The sequence below is a fragment of the Vicugna pacos genome, chromosome 34 (assembly GCF_048564905.1).
Source record: "Vicugna pacos chromosome 34, VicPac4, whole genome shotgun sequence".
NCBI classification, from domain to species: domain Eukaryota; kingdom Metazoa; phylum Chordata; class Mammalia; order Artiodactyla; family Camelidae; genus Vicugna; species Vicugna pacos.
The window spans coordinates 13552752-13567831 of record NC_133020.1 but is presented as its reverse complement, the minus strand read 5'-3'; the positions used below and the strand labels follow the sequence as shown (position 1 = coordinate 13567831).

The following is a 15080-nucleotide window of genomic DNA, read 5'->3' as shown; positions in this document are numbered from 1 at the left end:
GTTTACATGGGCTGCTTCACTTGATGAGAAACAGAATTCCCTGTGGAGCTTTAACTAAATACCCAGACCTGATCTTTAGATATTTTTCCAAAGGGCAGATACACTTTTCCTCCTGAGTATGGCTCCCCATCCTTCTTTCCTTCCCTTTCACATGTCTCAGCACCTCCACTCCATCCTGCATCCACCATAACCAGTGCTTCTGTAGAATATTTACGTAAATAAGAAAACACTAAACAAAATAGAAATATAAGGATGATACCCGGGCTCTACTCTTCTCCTGCCCTCCACCTCCTTTGGGTGCTCCCCACTTAAATGGACCCAGTTGGAAGCTAGAGAGCAAGGAAGCTCCTTGATGCAGTTCATATAGGTCAGTTTATGCCTCTTAGGGGGCACAGCAGGCTAGAGAAAGGGGTCTCGGATCTAGAGAGGAAAAATAAAGATATTAGCACAATTTTTGTTCAGATCACTATACCTCTGCTCCAGCACACAGTTCAAGAACTAAAGCATTACAGGTATCACCGACATTCCCAACAGACCCCACTCAGATCTCATTTCCCTTTCTCCTTCTCCAAAGGCAACTGCTGTCTTGATGTACGTGCTTCTCATTCCCCAAAATACTTTAACATTTCCACTACAAATACACATATCTAGAAATTTACATGATGTTGTTTTTATGTTTGTGAAGTTTACATAAATGGTTGTGTACAGTATGAGTTTCTTTGCTACCACTTTTTTGGTCCACCATATTACTTTGAGCACTAGCCATGTTTTCATGCAACTCCCATTCCTTTCTTTTCAGTGGGGTATATTGTCTCTTTGTGCAAGTCACCACAGTAACAGCTAATTGTTTACAAATTTTTACTGTTACAAACAAGGTTGTAATTAATATTCTCATAGATATCTCCTTATGAACATACGTAAGAGTCTCTCTATGGTTTGGAACTAGGAGTAGAACTGTATCATAGACTGAGAACTTAAGACAACAGAGCCTAATGCAAAAATTAAGGTACTGCCACTTTATTTAGAAAGTACTGGCCTAGGGCAGTGGGAAAAGGAAAGAAGAAAGTGAAGCAAGAAAAGATATAAAACAATACAATATAATTCTTTACTCTGCTGGACCAGCCACAACACAAGCCACATGATAGTGGAACACTTGGCAGATGTGTTAATACAGCATGTAAATCTTTCCCCAGGATTTCTGGAGAAAGCACATCACAGCATAATCTATAGAATGAACATGGAAGAGGGGATTTATCTGCCACATCTCTTCCCCTCTCTCTCTTCCCATAGGTCAAAGTTTATCCCACAAGGAGCTGACTACTTTCCCACCCTTGCATTTAAGGTCGAATCACCCGGCTGCTTGGTGGCCCCTCAGAAAGCCAAATCCTATAACCCATAAGTCCTATAAACCAAATCCTGTAATCCTGTAACCTGTGTGTAGCATTATATCCAAGTCTGGAGGTGGAGACACCAATCATTGTGGATAGGGCTTGGCTAAGCAGTATGAGGGCTATGAAGGTCTAGGCTTTCAACTCAGATTCCAGCCAGCTCAGGGAGCTTGTCAAGATCACAAGCAAAGGTAGCAATATTAGTGAAAATTAGAAGGACAGTGCCTTTAGAAGGAAGGATGTGGTTGCAAGAATCTGAGGAACTGCACAAAGTTTGTGTCCAATAAAGTATAGGCATACCTCAGAGATGTTGCAGGTTCAATTCCAGATCACCACAATAAAGCAAATATCACAATACAGCAAGTCACATGCATTTTTTGGTTTCCCAGTGCATATAAAAGTCATGTTTACACTATAATATAATCTATTAAGTATGCAGTAATAGTATGTCTAGAAAAACAATGTACATAACTTAATTAAAATACTTTAGTGCTAAAAAATTCCAAAACAATTACAATAGTAACATCAACGATCACTGATCACAGATGACCATAACAAATACAATAATAATGAAAAAGTTTGAAATGTTGCTGGAATTACCAAAATGTGACATAGATTCACGAAGTGGGCAAATGCTGTTGGAAAAATGGTGCTGATAGACTTGCTTCAATTTGTAAAAGGCGCAGTATCTGTGAAGTGCAATAAAATGAGATATGTCTATATGTGTCCTTTCAACTTTATATGATGTTACAAAAATGCTCTCCAAAGTGATTGGACCAATTTATGCTTCCACCAGCAGTATACAAGAATTTCAGTAGCTCCACACTTCCAACTCATCATTGCCAACACTTAGTATTATCATGCTTCAGAAATTTAGCTAATCTGATGGATACACATTGACACTTCATATTGTCTTAATTTGCATTTAATTTATTAACAGTGAGACCGAGTATTTTTTCATTCAGTGAATTCTCTATTCAAATATTCTTCCAGTTTTTCTTTCAGGTTCTTTGTTTTTACCTACTGACTTGTAGAACTTCTTTAAATATTCTGAATAAGAATCCTTTTTCATCTTGCAAACTTTTTCTCCTCCCAGTCTGTAAATTATATTTTTACTTTATATGTGAAATCTTTTCATAAAGAGAAGTTTTCACTTTAATATAGTCAAATGTATCAATTCTTTCCTTTACTCCAGAGTTTTATTAGGAATGGCTGCTAAAATTTATCAATTATCTCTTCAAAATGTATTGATATGGTATGATTTCTTAAAACTTATTAATTAACTGTATGATAGTTTTCCTGCTATTGAACTATCCTTGCACTCCTATAAATCCTAATTTGGCATTTTTAATATTAGTAGGACAGATTGCTGAATGATATTTATTAATATTTTATGTAATTTTTGCATATGTATTTGTATTTCATTTTATATTCATAGAATATATTCTATATTCATCTATATTCTCTGTTTTTTTGTAGTATCCTTGTTAGGGTTTGGTTTTAAAATCAGCTGGATTCATAAAAATAATTACAGAGATTTCCAACTTTTCCATGTCTATCTGATGCCAAAGTCCTTAGTTAAGTTAAATATAACTATATAAAACTACCTCCCTCCCTAGAATTCTGTCCCTTTCCTGTAAATTTTCTTCTTCTCTCTTCAAATTCCTCAGCTCCAAAAAAATACTCTGTCCAGGATACACTTTAAAAACATCTCTTCTTGGGGGCCCCAGCAAAACATACCTTTCATTCTAGTAAGACATCCCTTCAATAGTAAGCTAAGCAGAGGTATATGGCTATAAGTTTAACTGGCTCTCAAAAACAAAAATCAAGAAGACATGATTTGAGTATTTGCTAGTAACACCATGGCAAATTTCAAGCTACCAATGTGACATTGCTCAATGTGACATTATAAAGAAATGCCCGCAATTGGCTCTTCAGAACCAGTGAGAACTAGCTCCAGCATACCACTAAATCAAGGTCCTACCTCCGTACCTATAAGAAAACTATGCCAGATGGTGGAAAACTTAAAATGTTTAATAAAGAAGGTTGGACTTTACCCTGTAGATAATAGAAAAACCAGTACTGCCCTTTGGCCTCAGCAAGTATAGCTCCCTTCCTGGGTCCTAATCCTCAGGGCCTCCCTTCCCCACCCTGTATGCTTTGAAGGGGCCTTCTCAAATTTTTCTAAGTCCCTGTCCAGTGCCTGGGACCAGCCAAGGTTACAATGCCTCTATGCCCATTTCCTTCCTTCAGGACACTCTCCAAACCCTATCATCATATCCTCCCTCTTTTCTTCTCCTCTAAGATGGGTTGCCCAGATATCTAAAGGAGTTCCTGGACTCATGCCCAAGGGATTACACAGAGAGGCCCATGGCTGTGCCAGATCAGTTCCACAAAGGTGCCTGGTGAGAGCAGTATTATTTTGTCAGATTCTACAAGATTGACCTGCCAGAATAAGGTGGACATGCTGACTTGGGGTAACTCAAATTGTTTATAGGGTCAAGGGTGTTGCATAAAAATGTTGCCTTTCACAATTAAGCCAGGTGTAAAGCTGTAAGGTTAGTGCTAGGATAGTATAAAAGAGAGGAAAGAAGATGACTGAAATGAAATGTAGGGCTTAAGGTCTAACTAATAAATGAGTGTTAGAGTGGGATGGGAGAACAGACACATTTAAATCAACTACCTAGAAGCAATATGAGAAGCCCTCACAGCAAATAATTCTCACAGCAAAGAAGCTAGTGTGGAAAATGAAAAGCAACAGAGATCAAATGTCAACGCTAAAGTTTAAACACATTGGGAAAGTGGAAAGAAAAGAGAAACTGGGAAAGTATATGAAGAATGGATAGTCAAAAGGTTAAGAACTGTTAAGGATATGGGGCAATCCTCATCAATTATGTTTGGTTTTAACTAAATCATGTTCACGGGTTTAAAAAAAAAGAATTAGGATAGAAGTTTATAAGATGAAATGATTTAAAAGAAAAACTACTCCTAGGAGCATTGCTTATGAAAATTAAAAACGGAATAAATTAGAAAATAAATTGTGGATACAATGCAAAACTATACAGCACTGAATGAATAATGTGAGTACATGCAACAAAATACATCTATTCTCACAAACAAAATGTTGGATGAAAAATACCAGACAAGAAATAAAATTCACATAAAGTTCCCAAACAGACAAATTAATCTATACTTTTAATATTGAGGATAGTTGTTTACCTTGGAGGAGGAGGGAGTAAGGAGGAAAGGAGCATAAGACGAGCTTGGGGTGCTGTTAGTGTCAAAGGGGTGTGTTCCTCTTGTGAAAATTCATAAAGTCATTGTTCTGTATACTTAAATGTGTCTGCTTTTGTAAATAAGAATTACACTTTAATATGAAAGTGTATTTTTTAATGTAAAAGATACCACAAACTTTCCAGGCCATGCTAATTTCTAATCGTAATCCCCAGAAGGAAACAGTATTAACGGTATTTTGTCCATTTCTGTTCAGATTATTCTAGACCAAGTACTATTTAATGCCAAATTTCATTTCTGTCTAGTTGAAGTTGGTCAGTATAGATGGAGCAAGAAAATAAGAAAAAAATAATATTTATAAGTTTCCTAAAATTTAATTAGGGACACATCTCTTGGTAGAGTACATTTTGCTCAAGAGACAAATCTCTTATTGTTGGCTATATAGAGAAGAGGAAGGCAGTGAACACACATAAGTGAATACAAGATTATACATTAAACTCACAACTGAGGAAAAGGAGATATTGCATGAAATGAACAGCTCACAACAGAGCGAAAGTGGAGCATTCTACATTTATACATATTTGCCAAAGCGCGAGAACTTCCATGTAACCTGTAGTCCTCAGAACCTTTCCACCTCTATCTAATTGCTTACACTAGGGACAATACAAGTGGTAAAAAGGACTACATCCTAATGGGACAGTTTCTGCATTTTGATGAACACTAGTGATACTGCTATGAACAGCAGGAAAACAAAAGCATTGTGTAATAGAGAACAGTTTTGCAAAACAAAGAAGTAGAATAGCAAATACCTACAGAATTTGTAAGCAGAAGCTGGAGCTGAAAGAGTAATTAGAATTTTAAAAAGTAGACTAACATTCACCTATACAAATGAACTCAGAGATTTTTCAGAAAAAGAGATCATTATTAATAGACTACCTCTGAATATAGAGACATCAACATCAATATACTGTAATTAATACATGAGCTTATTGTTCTTCCTTATGAGAAGATGAGTGTTCTATTTACACAGCCATTTGTATGTTTACAGTATTCTATTTTTACGGCTACCAGCAGAGGACCATCTCAGAAAACAATCCTCTCAGAAACAGGATATTTTACAGTGAAGTTCAACTTTGTATTTCTTAAGGTGACAGCTGGTGCAGGGCTCCTCTCAGGGTCCAATTTAGCATTTTTATTAGAGGGAGGTACTTTAGTACACTTGTTTATTTCAAAATTAATTACATTTTTTTTTACTCTTTTAAGGATTGTGCAAAGAACTCTGAATTTTATAAACAATGTCAGCACTGTCCTATAAAACAATGAATTGGCTTGGTTCAAAATACTCAGTGACTCAGGATTAAGTCATAACATATTGGCATTAGAAGAAAATTTAGATGTCATGGAATATTTGCTGGATTTTACCTGCCATCATCTGTTCCACAATCTCTTGATAACAACATTTCAATTTTCCTTTCGAGAAACACCTTCTTCCCTACGCTGCATTCCAGTAGTTCAAGTTGGGGCACTTCACCTCCATCCTGGGTCCAGGGGTGGGCATGTGACACAGGATTGAACAATCAACATATCCTATTACCCTGGCTCTAGTGGTTGTCCCAAGGATATGCACGTGTTCCATTCCATGCCAGCAAGAGGCAACACAGAATTATTTGCTACAATTATTGAGAAAAATATCTTCCCACTGGAGTTATTAAATCATAAGAGCATAATCTAGAGTTGTCAAAGGGCCAGCTCATGAAGGCCTGTTTAAATACAAAACCAGAAGAGTAAAGATAAGAATCAGAGAATCCCAATGACCTCATTTTGGCCCTCAATCCAAATACATGTGCTGTGATACATGAAAATAGCACTGTTAGAAACAAAATTGCATGTGATCAAAATTCATATGTTGAAGCCTTAACCCTGATTTGACTGTATTTGAAGACAGGGCAGTTAAAGAGGTAATTAAGTTTAAATGAGGTCGTAAGGGTGGGCCTTCAACCAATTTAACTGGCATTCTTTTTAAAAAGAGGAAAAGACACCAGGAATGCACATACACAGGGAGAAAAGGCCACTTCAGGACACAGCAGGAGGATGACCATCTGTAAGCCTCTCTCTTTGAGCAGAAACCAAATCTGCTGACACACTGATCCCAGACTCCCAGCCTCCAAAACTGTGAGAAATAAATTTCTGTTTTTCAGACTGCCCATTCTGTAGCCCTACCAGACTAAGACAAATGGTATCCCTGGACTTTTCACCTATAAGAGTGAATTATTATCTTTTTTGTGGAATAAAATTTGAGTTGGACTTCTGACTCTTTTAGTGGAGACATAATTGCCTCAAAAATGGTATCAGGAATATGGTATTAAAAAATAACAGACCCTATGTGAATAAAAGGGAACCCTCCTACCCTGTTGGTAGGAATGTAGTTTGGTGTAGCCATTATGGAAAACAGTATGGAGATTCCTTTAAAAACTGAAAGTAGACATACCATATGATCCAGCAATCCCACTCCTGGGCATATATCTGGAGGGAACTCTAATTCAAAAAGATAATGCACCTCAGTGTTCACAGCAGCACTATTTACAATAGCCAACACATGAAAACAACCTAATGTCCATCAACATATGACTGGATAAAGAAGCTGTGGTATATTTATACAATGGAATACTACTCAGCCATAAAAAAGAATAAAATGATGCCATTTGCTGCAACATGGATGGACCTAGAGATTGTCATTCTAAGTGAAGTAAGCCAGAAAGAGAAAGAAAAATACCATATGATATCACTTATGTGTGGAATCTAAAAAAAGACACAAATGAGTTTATTTACAAAACAGAAACAGACTCACAGACATAGAAAACAAATTTATGGTTACCAAAGAGGGAAAGGGGTAAGAAGGGATAAATTGGGAGTTCGAGACTTGCAGATACTAACTACTACATATAAAATAGATAAACAACAAGTTTATACTGTATAGCACAGGGAACTATATTCAATATCTTATAGTAACCTATAATGAAAAAGGATATGAAGATAAATATATGTATACATATGACCGAAAAATTATGCTGCACACCAGAAATTGACGCATTGTAAGGTGACTATACTTCAATTAAAGTAAGTAAGTAAATAAATAAGTAAATAAATAAATAAAAGACCCTAAAACCAAAACCCTGCTGCTGTAATGCGTACTACTTTGCTTCTCTGATGTCTAGATGTCATGCCAAACTATGACATGAGAAAAGGAAAAAAAATTGACCTTAAAAACATGGAATTGAGGTGAGGTGCAGGGTAGTGAGGACTCTCCCTTTCCCCAGGTAGGGATGATGATCAATTCTTGCTTTTTGATAGGAAGGTAACTGGTTAAATTACTGCCTATTTTATTTTAGGATTTTCCATGTATCAAACAAAGAAGGCTGGTTGTTTAGAGACTTGATAGAAAATATGTTTAGAGGACTTAATAGAAAATTTATTATGTTGGAATGGTAAGGTCCAACAAGGAAGAGCCAAGCTTTGTTTGAAGCTGGCTTGTCTAAAAACAGAAAAGAAAGAAAATACAGTATTTTCCTATGGTTAATAATCCAAGATGACTGAGAGTCAGTTTTGGCCTTCCAGGATTAGAATATCCAAATTCCAGGCTCCAAGCTGAAGTGAATACTAACAAAGCAAGGACACTGACACTGATACCCACAGATCACTCCCAGTCACTTCCTGTTATTCATTCCCTGCCTGACAAAGGAACAATTGTTCCAACTGCAAACAGCCAGCCACTGGAGCGGAGCCAGAAAAGAAGGGGTTGATTAGTTCTGTCTCCCCACCTCTGATGAGGCCACGATAGAGGGCAACAAGCTACGAGCTAGTGGGTGGCCAAGAAGCAGTGTCTGTTTCTAAGAGAACTTAAAAAAGAGACTTCTGGTTTTGGTCACAATCTCAAGGAATGTGAATAGAAAAAAATGTACCAATATCATAAGGCAGCTGTACCGCCTTAGAAACCCCAGGCCTGGAAAACAAAGCCCTGTAATTACTCAACCCCTAAAGCAATTAATACTCAAGTTCCCCAAACCTTCCCCGAAGGAATTTGACTGCTGGAAGGAAAAAGGAGTCTTCCCTAATGCCCACCTCAGCTGTGGCCCCGTAGGGTGATAGAGACGGAAGACTTTCAGATGGCAAAGCCTGAGACAGACAGACAGGCTCAACAAGAAACTCATGCCACTGCTGGAGCAGGCGCTCTGCTCTCCCTGTTCTTCAGTGCGTTACATGTGCCACAGAACAGCAGCCATGATTTACCATCCCCCTTTCTTCTCCTTTGAAAATGATAGTTTAAAACTATGATAATCCTCTTTTCCTTTCATAACTGTGTGATAGATATGCCAGGATGGTCAAATATATTATTTAGCTATAGATTCCAAATTTATAGGAGATGCCTCTAAGTCCAACTAAGGGGAATCTGTGACACCTAGATATTGTGACCTTTGAGCTGAATAACGTTATTAAAGACAATATGAGTCACTGTCCCTTGGAGGTGACAATGTTTGTTTTTTATTCATGTGAATGGTTGCACTATGTTAAGCAGTGGAACTAAGGAATGCATGATGGTGAGCAGCCAAAGTTGACTATTGTGAGCATCTGGTCTTCATTTGCCCGTCTGGGGTGCTTTCTCCATCCCACTTTCAGGGCATGTGCTTCAGGTGAGGCTTCCTCCACTTCCAGCCCCAGCTCCACAGCAGGCACTTGACCTACACCTGGCCAAGCCTCCTAGTCATAATCAGTCCAAGGTTGAGACATGCCTGGATTGGACTTTTGCTATAACCACATGGAAAGAAAAGCTCTCCTTCTGCTGAGGCTGTTTGAGCTGTTGGAATGTAAGTCTAGAGCTGAGCCGCACGGGGCCAGCACCTGGCAATAACCTGCTTCGGAATGAAGCCACACGCAGGGAAGCAGAGCCAAGAGCTGGAAGGAGAACTTGAGTCCCTGTGAAGTCATTTCAGCTCAAAAGCCCAGCTGTGACTGAAGCAATTCTCCTCCTGAACTTTTCAGCTATATTAACTGACGTGTTCTTTTTTCAAGTGAGTTTGAGAAATTTCTGATACTTACCACTGAAAAGAGTTTTGATTAATACAGTAATTTAGGGAAAGCTCCCACCCAAAGGAGAATATTTTGTTTTTGTTACATTCTTGTCAGTGTTGCTAATGTGAGGTGGATCCCATTTTGTTCCTCAGAGGAAAAGACTGATAAGAAAAAGCAGATAAAACTGATATAATCTCAAATTTGCTTTGCACCATTCTAGTGCATTTCTGACCTGACAAAAACTAGTATAGTTCTACTTTCTAACAATATTGAAGCCCTCAGGACTAATTTAAAATAAAATGTTGTTTGAAATTTTTCACATTCAGATTCTGTATTTAGCAGAATTTTGGACCATACCACCAGTCAAGTAGGACTGTAATACTGAAGGGAAATGAATCAGAAAGTCTGAGACAAAAATGTACTTTACTATCCAGACATGAGGAAAGTGAGGTAATTGTGCTCTTTTCAAAATCTGGGCAATTCTTTGTGAAAAAGAGATTTTGTAAGGACGTGAGAAGTCGCTGTTAGCTGTGTCTCTATTTCCCCAGGCAGAGTAATCTGCTTCTAACTCAGAGCTACTGGGTCTAGTAAGAACAACGTTGTAGACTGCGGAGGAGGAAAACTGTGAAGATGTGATTTATGGCTCCAGCCTCATTAAAAATCTAAATACAGAGATGAAGTACACGTGCGAAGGGAAGTGATTATGGAAACAAGTGTTTCGATGGCCTGAATACCATGTGTCCTACCGCCCCTTAAAGCCATCTCCATTCCTCTATCGCCTGTGGTTCGATTACATGAGCCAGTAAAACCCTATTTTTCTCTCTTAAGCTGCTCTGCTTTGTATTTCTGTTCCTTGCAACCAGAGAATCTTAACTACCAAAAATGGTTGTCCCTTACTCCTGGGAAAATTCCAGAATCCCCGACTGACAACAAAGCTTTCTTCTCCCGTCTTATTTCAGGTCCCTTTCTGTCTTCCTTAGCAGACTCTAACTGCTCAGGAATCTTGCCTCTTCTGGGCCTCTTCTACCTCAGGGCTAATACATGCTCTTCTGTTTCCCTAAAATGACCTTCTTAACTCCTACTTATCCTTCAGATTTCAGCTGACACAGCACATCATAGAAAATGCTTCCCTGATCTCCCAGCCTAAACTATATTCCTTCTGTGTGGATCTCAGTATCTCGTCACCTGTGGGAGGGGAGGGAGATATTTTGTTTTGTGGTTTTGCCTTTGGAGTATTCATACCACTTCAATACATATCTGATTGTTCACTTTTTAATCATCTGTCTGTCTTTCTAGACTGTAGTCTCCCAATCACATCAGTTTTGTTCATCACCATGTTCTCTGAATTAAGCACAGGAACATACAAGGGACTCAGTAGATATTTATGGTATGGTTATGATACTTTTCCAGAGTCACTTACACTTGCTGCCTCCTTTTTCACGTCTCTGTGTATGAGAGTTCAACCAAAGAACTGGAGCCACCATAAGATTCATAAGCATGATTGTATGTGCATGTGCGTAACTTATGTGATTGTGAGGTCTACGTACACAGTCTCTGTAAGGCTGTTGACTTCATGTCTGATGCTGGTGTGTCACAACAGCAGGTCAGGCAACAGGAAAGAGAAGTTGGATAGAAGGTGAGGAAGAGCAAGGACACAATGGAACCTTGCCAGTTCTCACAGCCTTTAACCTCGGTGATGTGGGTGTCCTATGGAAGAAGCTGGTACCCTTTCTTACAGAGGTGGACATACGAGTGGCCCAGGAGTCAGAGAAGCTGAAGAAGGATTTGGGGAAAGTGGAGCAGTTGCAGGCCTGCTCCCCACATCAGCTGGGGGGGAGGAGGACAGCAGCTAAGGGACAATTGACATGAGCTACAAGAGTGCCTGCCTCCATCTTCTGAAATAGAAACCAAAATGGCCACTGATCACTTCAGCTGTGAAATTCTTAAACACTAATATCTCTTGTGGGCCACCCTCAAAGGGAAACATACAGGGAAGGAACGTCTGAGAAATACAGTTCAGCCTAGCTAATCTGATGTTACAAAGCCAGCACACTCACTTAGTCCACAGTGGATTTTGCCTGTGGTTCATTAATAACCTCCTGGTCCTAATGCTTGTCCTCTTTCCACAGTCCTCATTGTCCTCACCATCTATCATATTGGACACTCGGGATCATCCTTTCCTTTGTGAAATCACCTTTCCCATTTTCTTTCATCACACTGTACTCTCCTGGCTTCTCTGTCTCTCCCTGCATCATATGGGATATGGCTCTTTTTCCTCTTCCCATGCTTACATGCAGATATTCACCACTATTCTGTGTTTTCCCTACATTTTCATTCCCTCTATCATTTTTACAGTTTTAAGTAGCAGTCTCCCTGCCTCCAGGGACCTCCCCTTGGATATAATGAATAGGGTTGGGGCATTGGGTTCAAACAGCTCTGGATCCAATCCCAGTGGTGCCACTTACTTCCGCATGACCTTGGACAAATTAAACGTTCTGAGTTTCAGATTCTCTGTTAGTAAAATGAGATAAACAATGTCTAGCTATACTACCAGGAGGGCATGGAGTACCCTCTGGAACACAATATTACCCATTAACTGTTAGGTCCCTTGCATTTCTTCCCTTTCCTTTCCCATTCCATCCTCCGAACTGCTAGAGTCAACTGCATGCTAGGTGTTACATTCCTGCCTACAGTTAGACTAACCAACTCATCCAGGTTTTAAAACTGAAAGCACCTCATCCAAGGACTCCCCCTTAGTCCTGGGCAAACCTGGAACTCCTCACTGGTTCCCCTTTGCCTGCCATAGTTACACCACTATATTAGTTAAACCTCTGGGATACTGTGACATGCCTCAGTGGTTCTGTAAATAAATGCATTGGAATTCTACAAAGTGTCTGTTTTTTAGAAGGAGTGCTCTGCTGAAAACTCCAGGGCTAGAGGAATGAGTTCAAACACCACTGCACGGCACCCAAGGGATCTGGCCTGTGTGCTTCTGCAGCGTCGCTTTCCACTGTTTTCCCCGTTTCACTTTCTACTCCACTCACCTGGCTTACATTCCCTGGGCACAACATTCTATTCCAGATCTCTGTGTCTCTAACATCTCATTCCCTCTGACCAACATGTCCCTCTCTGGTCTGTCATTGGCCCAAATTCCTACTCCACCTTCAACACCCAGCTCTAGCAACATGTCCATGAATACGAGATTGCCTTTCCCCTCCGCCTTCTCAGCTCCTCATCGGAGATCATAATTCCCCACACCATGGCACATTGTAGTGTGAACCTATCTCTACTATAACACTTGGAAGACTAGCAGTCCCTAGAAAGGGACTGTGCCTTCTCTGTGAGTTCAGGCAAGTTGCCTGAGTCTCAGTTTCAAGTTGTGTGTAATGACTACTTGATATAGCATATGCAAAAAACAAACAAAATCTGGTATATTGTAGAAATTCAACAAAAGTTTTCTAAGTATTGTTAAAATCAGGAACTTCCACTATGTGAACCTAATCTACATTTTCAAACTTATTTCTCACTGTGACACATCATGCATCAAACAGTCCAGCCAGAAGCTCCCTTTATCACACTCTCCTTCTCCAAGGTCCAATCAAAGAAAACTGCAAGGGGGAAGAAGGAGAAGAGGAAAATGAAAGGGAAGGGGAGGGAGAGGGGGAACAGAAGAGAGAGAGGAGAGGGAGGAGGAGGAGGAGAAACAGAAAAACAACTAAATTTCCTTTTCCGTGGTAGTAAAAGGATACATTTCCTTTGGAATTTATATTCTCTGGGTTTACAGCATAACACGATGTATTGTGGTCTTTTAAACATGGCCTTTACAAGCCTTAAGCTCGTAAAGCCATGTTGCAGTTTTGCAACTACAGACATATCCATGATATTTCTTAGAATTTTTATTTTAAGCCAAACAAAATAAAGCAAATATTGTGGTCTCTTGAGTTTTGTCACAGCTCTTCTTCATGGTCAAGCCAAAATTTCCAGTGAGAAAACAATAGAAAAGATAATATTTCATACAAAGATGAAAAAAGTATGGCTAGCACAGGTTAACTAAACCATGCAGAGGCATATATATCAAGATAATAGCACAGTGAAGACAGGAATTCAGGGCTTTCTCACTGTTCTCCTGGTGGGGGAGGGGGCTGGGGTGGTGGAGACACTAGGCAGCTATGGACGACCTAGCTAACTACTGTCCCGGTTCAGGGTTGAATTTGTATTCGGGTGGACAACAGTGATACCTTGATACTCCTAATCCAGGGAAGGGAATGGACAGCTGGAGCCAGGAACAAGTAGGGAAGGGATTGAGAGGGAAAAGAGTGAGGAAGAATAAAGGAGCGTGTGTTTTCTCATCTGTAGTACCTGGTGCTGCAGATTCCCTGGTGCCCTTTGCCTGGCGGACTTCTGCCTGCTCCGCTCCCTCGTGTGTTCTGGCAGAGAAGCAGCGCATTCCATTTAGCTAAGTCTCTAAGGGCAGCCGCCTGTGTTACTGAATTGCAGAAAACAAGGTGGGGGTAGTAGTGAAATTCATATAAGGATTTTTTTCTGTTTCTTTTCAAAAATGGAAGAGGAAAAAAATAGAACACTTTAATATGGAGAACCATTATTCCTGCACAGGTTAGTCAGGAGAGCTAAATTCTAGTCCCATCCAGTCACACAGTACAAATGATTCAAGCACTTTGGCCTCCCATTTCCACACCTGAAAAAGTAGGGGACTGTGTTGGTTCTAAATTTCTATGGTTTTGTACTACAATACCTTGAGGAAGTAATGACTATTTTCATGGAAGTAAGGGAGGAGATAAGAAACTGACATTTAGTAACATTCACCAGGTAAACATGTGCCAGGTAAACTGGACTTGGGTTTTAAAAGCATAGACTCAGAACCCAAACAGCATGGGTTTGTGTATGTGTTCCACCACCCACTAGCTGTGTTACCATGGGGAAGTTACCTAACCTCTCTGTGCCTCCATGTCCTCGGTAGTAAAACAGAGACAATGATATCTACCCCAAACGGTGGCTGGGTTTAAATCAATCTATCTATCTATCTATCTATCTATCTATCTATCTATCTGATTATATATCTATATATAGAACAAGTAGTAGTATGTATATAGAACAGTAACTGGCATAAAGTAATTGCTTTATAAATGCTATTATAATAATTATTACAACTCTGTAAAGTGGACATCATCTTTTTGCAGATGAAAAACAAAATGGATGAGAAAACCAAGACTTCAGAGCTTTGAGCTTTTCTGACTTCCAGTAGTTTAGTTTCTTTTAACTATTACCAGTTAAAAGGAGTGAAAGTCACAGCATTTTGTAGGCAGCTAGGGAAATTCTACCAGTTACACAACCATCCGTCAATCAAAACCATTCAATGAATACAGAATAAAG

At 39.4% G+C, this 15080-nt stretch overlaps 1 protein-coding gene across 7 annotated transcripts in view; it reads right to left on the bottom strand.

Moving 5' to 3' along the window:
* Positions 1–15080, bottom strand: part of GRIN2B (glutamate ionotropic receptor NMDA type subunit 2B) — a 571331-nt gene that overhangs the window by 499742 nt on the left and 56509 nt on the right. The window contains exon 1 of one of the 7 annotated variants that reach the window (XM_072954749.1): positions 14049–14093. The exons of the other annotated variants lie outside the window; for them this stretch is intronic. The gene's annotated coding sequence lies outside the window, so the exon portion shown is untranslated. Of the gene's footprint in view, positions 1–14048; positions 14094–15080 lie in introns of those variants that run through there. 7 annotated transcript variants of the gene reach the window in all.